Genomic DNA, 9,590 nt, shown 5'->3' with positions numbered 1-9,590 from the left:
CCAACCCAGGAATCAAACCCAAGTCTCCCACACTGCAGGCAGATTGTTTACTGGCTGAGCCACCAGGGAAGCCCCAAGAATACTTTAGTCTACTAAATAATATTTAGTCTACTGATCCCTAAATGTAGACATTTCTCGATGTTCTGTTTTGGTGCTTCATTTCCCTTTTCTTTTTCCCAGCTCTTCATCTTTTCCCATAACCATGTCCAGTATACTGTGATGTAGCCAACTCTCAGTAGAGGTGGAGTATACTTCTATACACCTGGACTTTGAGATGAGCAAAGCTTTGGTCAGTATTATGTTTAGTGGAACAACAGACTGGTTCCAAATAGGAAAAGGAGTACGTCAAGGCTGTATACTGTCACCCTGCTTATTTAACTTATATGCAGAGTTGCTGCTGCTGCTAAGTCGTGTCAGTCATGTCCGACTCTGTGTGACCCCATAGACGGCAGCCCACCAGGCTCCCCCGTCCCTGGGATTCTCCAGGCAAGAACTCTGGAGTGGGTTGCCATTTCCTTCTCCAATGCATGAAAGTGAAAAGTGAAAGTGAAGTCGCTCAGTCGTGTCCGAATCTTAGCGACCCCATGGACTGTCGCCTGCCAGGCTCCTCCGTCTATGGGATTTTCCAGGCAAGAGTACTGGAGTGGGATGCCATTGCCTTCTCCGCAGAGTACATCATGAGAAATGCTGGGCTGGAAGAAGCACAAGCTGGAATCAAGATTGCCGGGAGAAATATCAATAACCTCAGATATGCAGATGGCACCACCCTTATGGCAGAAAGTGAAGAGGAACTCAAAAGCCTCTTGATGAAAGTGAAAGAGGAGAGTGAGAAAGTTGGGCTTAAAGCTCAACATTCAGAAAACGAAGATCATGGCATCTGGTCCCATCACTTCATGGGAAATAGGTGGGGAAACAGTGGAAACAGTGTCAGACTTTATTTTTTGGGGGCTCCAACATCACTGCAGATGGTGACTGCAGCCATGAAATTAAAAGGCATTTACTCCTTGGAAGGAACGTTATGACCAACCTAGATAGCATATTCAAAAGCAGAGACATTACTTTGCCAACAAAGGTTTGTCTAGTCGAGGCTATGGTTTTTCCTGTGGTCATGTATGGATGTGAGAGTTGGACTGTGAAGAAGGCTGAGTGCCAAAGAGGTGATGCTTTTGAACTGTGATGTTGGAGAAGACTCTTGAGAGTCCCTTGGACTGCAAGGAGATCCAACCAATCCATTCTGAAGGAGATCAGCTCTGGGTGTTCTTTGGAAGGAATGATGCTAAAGCTGAAACTCCAGTACTTTGGCCACCTCATGCGAAGAGTTGACTCATTGGAAAAGACTCTGATGCTGGGAGGAATTGGGGGCAGGAGGAGAAGGGGACGACAGAGGATGAGATGGCTGGATGGCATCACCGACTCGATGGACGTGAGTTTGAGTGAACTCCGGGAGTTGGTGATGGACAGGGAGGCCTGGCGTGCTGCGATTCATGTGGTCGCAAAGAGTCAGACACGACTGAACGATTGAACTGAAATGAACTGAACTGAATCGATGTTTAGTGGACCTGACCCAAAGAGTAGTTGAAATGTGTTTGCAGAGTTAGCTTGCCTTCTAACATAGGCAGACTTTGGAGACACTTAAGTTTTCAGTTCCAGATGACTGCAATAAAGAGGGTATCTCAATAAAGCAGATCACGCAAATCTTTTTGGTTTCACAATGCATATAAAATTAGAATAACACTATACTATAGTCTATTAAGTGTGCAATAGCATTATGTCTGAAAAACCAATGTGGCACCTTAATTTTAAAATGCTAACCACCATCTGAGGTTTTTAGTGAATCAATCTTTTTGCAATCATAATATTAAAGATCATTGATCACAGAACATCATAACATTAAAAACAATAAAATAATATTAAAAACAATGAAAAAATTGTGAATGTTGTAAGAATTATAAAAATGTGACAAAGAGACACAAAGTGAGCAAATGCTGTTGAAGAAATGGCAGTGGTAGACTTGTTCAACATTGGATTGGCACAAAATTTCAATTCGTAAAAAATGAAGCATTTGCAAAAGGCTGAATCTGAAATCTCCAATACTTTGCCCATCTGATGTGAAGAGCTGACTCACTGGAAAAAGGCTCTGATGCTGGCAAAGATTGAGGGCAAGAGGAGAAGGGGGCATCACTGACTCAATGGACATGAGTCTAAGCAAACTCCAGGAGATACTGAAGGACAGGGAAGCTTGGTGTGCTACAGTGCATGGTGTTGCAAAGAGTCCGACATTACTGAGCAGCTGAACAACAAATGCCTGTACGTTTGTAATCGCCTTGAAAAGATGCTTCTGTCGCTTCAGCCTGAGTCTCAGAACAAAACTTACATGTGTCAACCTTCAGTCAGACTGGAGACTCATAAGCATGAGAAGAAATACTCTATGCCATTGAGCTTGGAGATGATTTGTTATGAAACATTACTGTTGGCACCTTCCTGTTCTTTATCATTCTTTCCCTTCTCTTTTCTAGGGGCATTTAGTGGAAGAGATTATCTACTTCCACTACTATAAACATCACTAATAGGGAGAAAACCACTAAATCCCCCTCTAGCCTGGCCTTTCTTCTGAGCTCCAGGCTTTCACATGACAGTTTAACAATAAGTACCCACTTGATACATGAAGGAAGGAAAAAAGTGAAACACATCAATTAGTTGCCTAGTAGATATTTACATGGGAGAAGGCAATGGCACCCCACTCCAGTACTGTTGCCCGGAAAATCCCATGGATGGAGGAGCCTGGTAGGCTGCAGTCCATGGGGTCGCTAACAGTCAGACATGACTGAGCAACTTCACTTTCACTTTCCACTTTCATGCATTGGAGAAGGAAATGGCAACCCACTCCAGTGTTCTTGCCTGGAGAATCCCATGGACGGAGAAGGCTGGTAGGCTGCAGTCCATGGCGTTGCACAGAGTTGGACACGACTAAAGTGACTTAGCAGCAGCAGCAGCAGCTATTTACACAATTTTATACATAATTTGTTCTCAGTAAATATTTTTGAAGTTAATAAAACTATTATTGATATAATTTTAATTGGGAGAGGATTACTTATGATTACTTGCTCCCACCAAGATACAACCTAATCTTGTTTTTCTATTTCATCTTCTCATTTGGAAAAGATCCCTTAAAGAAAAAAAATGAACCGTAAGATTCTAATAACTTTTAAATTATTTTTGTATAATTCTTAAGAAATTAAAAAACATAGGGACTTATAATGCTATAATGTGGAGCTGATATTTACATCAAATATTTAGCTTCTCCCTTCACTATTATATACAGTATATATAGTATTTCATTTTTAATAGGAAGAAGCATGGATGGCCTTGGGGTTGGCTTATTGAGATAACTTTTTAAAGATTTTTGCAGTTGACTTTGAGAGTGTATAAAGTAAAATAATTGCAATATAATCTATCATTATAAAGGATTAAATAAACAAGGAAGCAAATAACTGTAATGTCAAGTATTTGAAAATTAAGGCGCATGAACAAATTAGTCTATAGACGTAAAAAATAAACTACTATATGAAATATCTGAGGGAGAATGATTGAGACTAGGTAGTTTTTTCTATGTTTAAATTTTATTAATATACACTATGTTTTAGAATTTCTATAGATGTGCATAATGTTTGAATACAGAGAATCCCTATATATGAATATTTCTTCATGTAGTTTCCTGTGTTATTACCATCTTAGTGTGGTATATATGCTACAGTCATTGAACCAAAACTGAAACATTACTGTTAATGAAAGCCTACAGTTTAATCAGATGTTCTTACTTTCCACCTAATAACGTCTTTTTCTATTCCAGGATTTCTTCCTGACGACCACATCACATTTACTTGTCAGGCTCCTTTTGGCTGAGACAGTTTCTCAGACTTCCTTTAGTTTTGATGAACTTGACAGTTTTGAGCTGTACTGGTCAAGTGTTTTGTAGGATGTCCCTTGAACAGAATTTTCTTAATGTTTGTCTCATGATAGACTGGAATAATAGGTTTAAAGGAAGATGATAACAGAGGTATAGCGACATTTCATCACATCATAACAGAGATATGTGCTTTCAATGTGACTTATCACTCTAGATATTGACCCTGATCACCTGGTTGAGGGTGACTGTACAACAAATTTCTCTTCTGTAAAGTACTCTTTTCCTCTTTTCTATACCCTGCTCCTCGGAAGAAAATCACCATGGGCAGGCCACATTTAAGGAGTGTAGTGATGGTCTTCCTTTTTGAGGATGGAATACCTATATAAATTATTCTGAAATTCTTCTGCATGGGAGATTTGTCTCTTCATCCTCATTTATTTTATCAATTATTTATACCTGGTATGAACTAAGAGATATTTATTTAATACTTTGGGACATGGTACAATGCTAGTTTATTTATTTTGTGGCTCAAATTGTTCCAGCTTTTATCTGTTACCATAATATGTTCCGGGCTTATTTTGTGTATTTTCCTAGATCCAAAATATCCAGTTTATTGAACAATGATATTAGAAACCAAGATACTGGTGTTAGGTTTACTTGTTGCTACTGGGCACTGTTGCTTATAGCTCCTCTGCAACTGACAGAGCAAGGACTATACATATGTATACTAACTAATATAATTAACTTCTATCTATACTTTCATATGTAATCTGGATATATATACATAACAATGTCTCAAACTCTAATTCATTTCCACATGGATAATTTTGGCCTCCTTCCCTTGCTTAATTGTAGATTCCTATTTTAACAGAAAAAAACCTGGCTCACACTGTCTGCCATATAATTCTTAATTTTTCAATTCCAGTAGACACATTTAATATATATACCTATATATCATATTTGTTAAGCCCTATCCTCATGGAAACCAACTTTATTAATTAGAGTGTACTTTCTTTTTGTCTTTAGTCCAACAAACTCTATTCATTCCCAACTTAGGCCAGCAACATCCCCCCATTCCCTTCAGTGAGGTTGTTTCCTACAGCTGTAATACAGTTATGTTTCCTTGTCACAGTCTGCTTTCCTTCATGAGATCTCTGCTCTTTTAAATTATTTTTTTTAAGGTTCACAGATTAAAGCTTACTTTTGCCACAAAGTTCCATAGGTTTTAACAAATGTATAACGTCAGGTATCTAGAATTACAGTAGCATACAGAATAGGTTCACCACCTAAAAATCCCCGGTGCTTCACTCACACATCCCTTCCTTTTTTTCCCCAAACCCCTGACAACCACTGATCTTTTTGCTGTCCATTTCCATAATTCCATGTGATTGGAATTATAAAATATAATATATAGAGGTCTCAGACTAGCTCCTTCCAATTAGTCTGTATTTTAGGTTCATTATTTTTTTTCTTCATGGTTTGATGGCTCACTTGCTTTTATTGCTAAGTAATATTCCATTGAATAGATGTACCACAATTTGTTTATCAATTTACCTATTGAAGGATATCTTAGGTGATTACAAGTTTTGGCAATTACATCCCATAAAAACGTATGAAGGCTTCCTTCTCCACATTATCAATAGTTGTTTCATGATAAAAGTAGGAAATTAAGTGAACAAATACTTACAGAATGCTGAGATTTCCAGCTATCTTCTCTACCAGGGTTCCAGAATTCTTGCATGAGGCTTTTTGTCCCTAAGGCAGGATATGCAAAGTGTTTTCTCTCAACAGTCTCAACTGTGACTCAAGCTCATTGCAGTTCACAAACCCTACCTGAGTTACTCTAAAGTAACCACAAAGAGAGAATAGAGTGCTTCATTAAAAAAAAAAAAATATTCAGAGAACACCACTGGTTTTTGGCAAGCAATACAAAATTATAGCAGAATGAAAAACTCAGTTGAAAGCCTGAAAAGATAATAAGATAGAAAAAAACATAGTAGATAAAGAAAAATAAATAGGTGACAGAACAGGAGGTTTAGTAAGTTACAGCTCCAAAAGAGAGAACAAAAAATACCGAAGAAAGAGGATCACTAGTTATACTATTAGAGCAAAATTTTCAGAATTAGAACCTGACTTCCAGGTTAAAGGGGCTCACTGAGAATCTAGAATAAAAACAGACTCACAGCAAAGTAATAGTGAAACTTAAAAACACTGGAGACAAAGAACGTGTACTAAAATCTTCCAGGTAAGAAAACAAATTAGGGCTTATATAAAAGATGAGCAATCAATACGGCTTTACGTTTCTTAAGAAAAGTATAGGAAAATAGAATAAAATGAGAAATTCCTTCAAAATTCTAAAAAAAATGACTTCCATCCTGGATTTCTATACCCAGCTAAATATTACTCAGGTATTGGGATAGAAGAAAACTCTTTTCAGACATACACAGTCTTAAATAATTTATCTCCCATGAATGACTTTTCCAGAAGCTCTTAGAAGTGACCTCCACCAATACGAGAGTAAATAAAGTAGTGAAAACCATGGAGTACAGGAAACAGAAGACGTGACACAAGAGAAAGGTAAAGTAGTCTGATGATGGTCAAAGGAGATTTCAAATAGAATGGCTATCAAATAGTTGATTGGCAACTAGGCTCCAGGAGAGAATTCTCCAAGATGACAAAACTTCCAGAATGCCTCATGTGCATATTGATTGATAGTATATTTAAATAGCTGACAGAAAGTTTGAGGTTGAAATAGTGATAAATTAAAAAGCAAAAAAAAAAAAAAATCATTAATTCCAGGCAAAGGAAAAAGTAGTGCAGAGCAAAACAACCCTATCATAGTTTCTTAGCTGTGAATAAAATTTGCACATAGTAAACAGAGTATTGATACAAATAAGTTGTGACATAATCTTATTGAGAAGAGAGGGGAAGGAAAAATGTGTAAGGGTGATAGTTCTAGAGCTAAAGTGAAAACTAACTCTTCATGCTATTTCACAAAGACAGAAATAATAATATCTGTTGAAAATGAACAACTATTGATATATGTTTAAGACATATGGAGGTAAGCTGCAAAAGGGTTAAATGAGTAGAAATTTTAAAGATGACCTTTAAAAAAGGCAAACTGTAGGGGAAGGAAGAAACTGCTACTTTTGGTAACCAACTTGAAGAACTAGACTTTTAGATATATACAAGTAAAATTTTGATAAACATGGAAAGGAAAAATTCATACACAAAACAGACACATAAATCAGTGGAACAAAATAGAAAGCCCAGGAATTAACTCATGCATGCATGCCCACTGAGTCACGTCCAACTCTTTGCAATCCCCTGGACAAAGGAGATAAGAATATATGATGGGGGAAAAAAAACAAAAAACAGTCTCTTCAATAAGTGGCCCTGGAAAAACTGGAAAGCTACATGTAAAAGAATGAAATTAGAACATTCTGTAATACCATATATAACATTGTGGCATTTGCAGACAAGGATGGACCTAGAGACTGTCAGACACAGGGAAGTCAGAAAGAAAAAAACAAATTTCATGTAATATCGCTTATATAGGAATCTAGAAAAATGATGCAGATTAATTTACTTGCAAAGCAAAAATAGAAACAAAAATAAACTTAAAATGGATTAATGACCTAAACATAAGGCTGGACATGGTAAACTTCCTTGAGGAAAACAGGCAGAACACTCCTGGACATAAATTGCAGCAGTATTTTTGGGTCCACCTCTTAAAATAAAGGGAAAAAAGCAAAAATAAACAAAAAGGACCTAGTTAAAGGCACTTTTACAGCAAAGGAAACCACTGAAAAAACAAAAAGACAACCTAGTGAATAGGAGAAAATATTTGCAAATGTCATGATTAATAAAGGATTAAAATTCATCATATATAAATAGCTCATACAACTCACCATCAGAAAAACAAACAACTCAACTAAAATATGGGTACAGTCCCTCTGCTATTCACGTGAAATTACCACGACATTGTTAATCAGCTATACCCCAGTACAAAATGTTTCTGGTGAAAAATTCAAAAAAATAAAAATTTAAAAGGAAAAAAAAGTGGGTAGAGAAATTGGATAGATGTTTTTCCAAAGAAGAAATGTAGATGGTCAATAGGCACATGAAAAGATGCTCAGCATTGCTAATCATCCGGTAAATGCAAATCAAAATCACAGAGAGGTATCTCCTTACTTGCCTCAGAATAGCTATCATCAAGGAAAAAAAAAAACACACCACACAGAAATAACAAATGTTAGTGAGCATGCAAAGAGATGAGAATACCAGACCACCTTATCTGCCTCCTGAAAAACCTGTATGCAGGTCAAGAAACAACAGTTAGAACTGGATGTGGAACAACAGACTGGTTCAAAATTGAGAAAGGAGTACAGCAAGCCTGTATATTGTCACCCTGCTTATTTAATTTATATCCAGAGTATGTGCGTGTGTGTGTCTGACTCTGCAACCCTATGGACTGTGGCCAACCAAGCTTCTCTGTTCATGGGATTCTCCAGGTCAGAATACTAGAGTGGGTTGCCACGCCCTCCTCCAGAGGATCTTCCCCACCCAGGGATTGAACCTGAGTCTCTTATGTCTCCTGCATTGGCAGGTGGGTTCTTTAACACTAGCACCCCCTAGGAAGCCCTATATGCATAGTTTAGTTCAGTCGCTCAGTCGTGACCAATTCTTTGTGACCCTATGGACTGCACCATGCCAGGCTTCCCTGTCCATCACCAACTCCTGAAGCTTACTCAAACTCATGTCCACTGAGTTAGTGATGCCATCCAACCATCTCATCTTCTGTCATCCCCTCTTCGCCCGCCTTCAATCTTTCCCAGCATCAGAGTCTTTTCAAAAGAGTCAGTTCTTCACATCAGGTGGCCAATGTATTGGAGTTTCAGCTTCAGCATCAGTCCTTGCAATGAATATTCAGGACTGATTACCTTTAGGATGGACTTGTTGGATCTCCTTGCTGTCCAAGGGACTCTCAAGAGTCTTCTCCAACATCACAGTTTAAAAGCATCAACTCTTCAGAGCTCAGCTTTCTTTACAGTCCAACTCTCACATCCATACATGACTATTGGAAGAACCAAAGCTTTGACTAGATGGACTTTTGTTGGCAAAGTAATGTCTCTGCTTTTTAATATGCTGTCTAGGTTGGTCATTGGAGAAGGTAATGGCAACACACTCTAGTGTTTTTGCCTGGACAATCCCAGGGACGGGGGAGCCTGGTGGGCTGCCATCTACGGGGTTGCAGAGTCGAACACGACTGAAGCGACTTAGCAGCAGTAGTAGGTTGGTCATAACTTTTCTTCCAGGGAGCAAGCATCTTTTTATTTCATGGCTACAGTCACCATCTGCAGTGACTTTGGAGCCCCAAAAAACAAAATCTGACACTGTTTCCACTGTTTCCCCTTCTATTTCCCATGAAGTGATGGGACCGGATGCCATGATCTTTGTTTTCTGAATGTTGAGCTTTAAGCCAACTTTTTCACTCTCCTCTTTCACTTTCACCAAGAGGCTTTTTAGTTCTTCTTCATTTTCTGCCATAAGGGTGGTGTCATCTACATATCTGAGGTTATTGATATTTCTCCCGGCAATCTTGATTCCAGCTTGTGCTTCTTCCAGCCTAGCATTTCTCATGATGTACTCTGCATAGAAGTGAAATAAGCAGGGTGACAAT

Source organism: Bison bison, unplaced genomic scaffold (assembly GCF_000754665.1).
Source record: "Bison bison bison isolate TAMUID 2011002044 unplaced genomic scaffold, Bison_UMD1.0 scf7180017864469, whole genome shotgun sequence".
Lineage (NCBI taxonomy): Eukaryota > Metazoa > Chordata > Mammalia > Artiodactyla > Bovidae > Bison > Bison bison.
Note: the sequence above shows the minus strand (reverse complement) of the source record.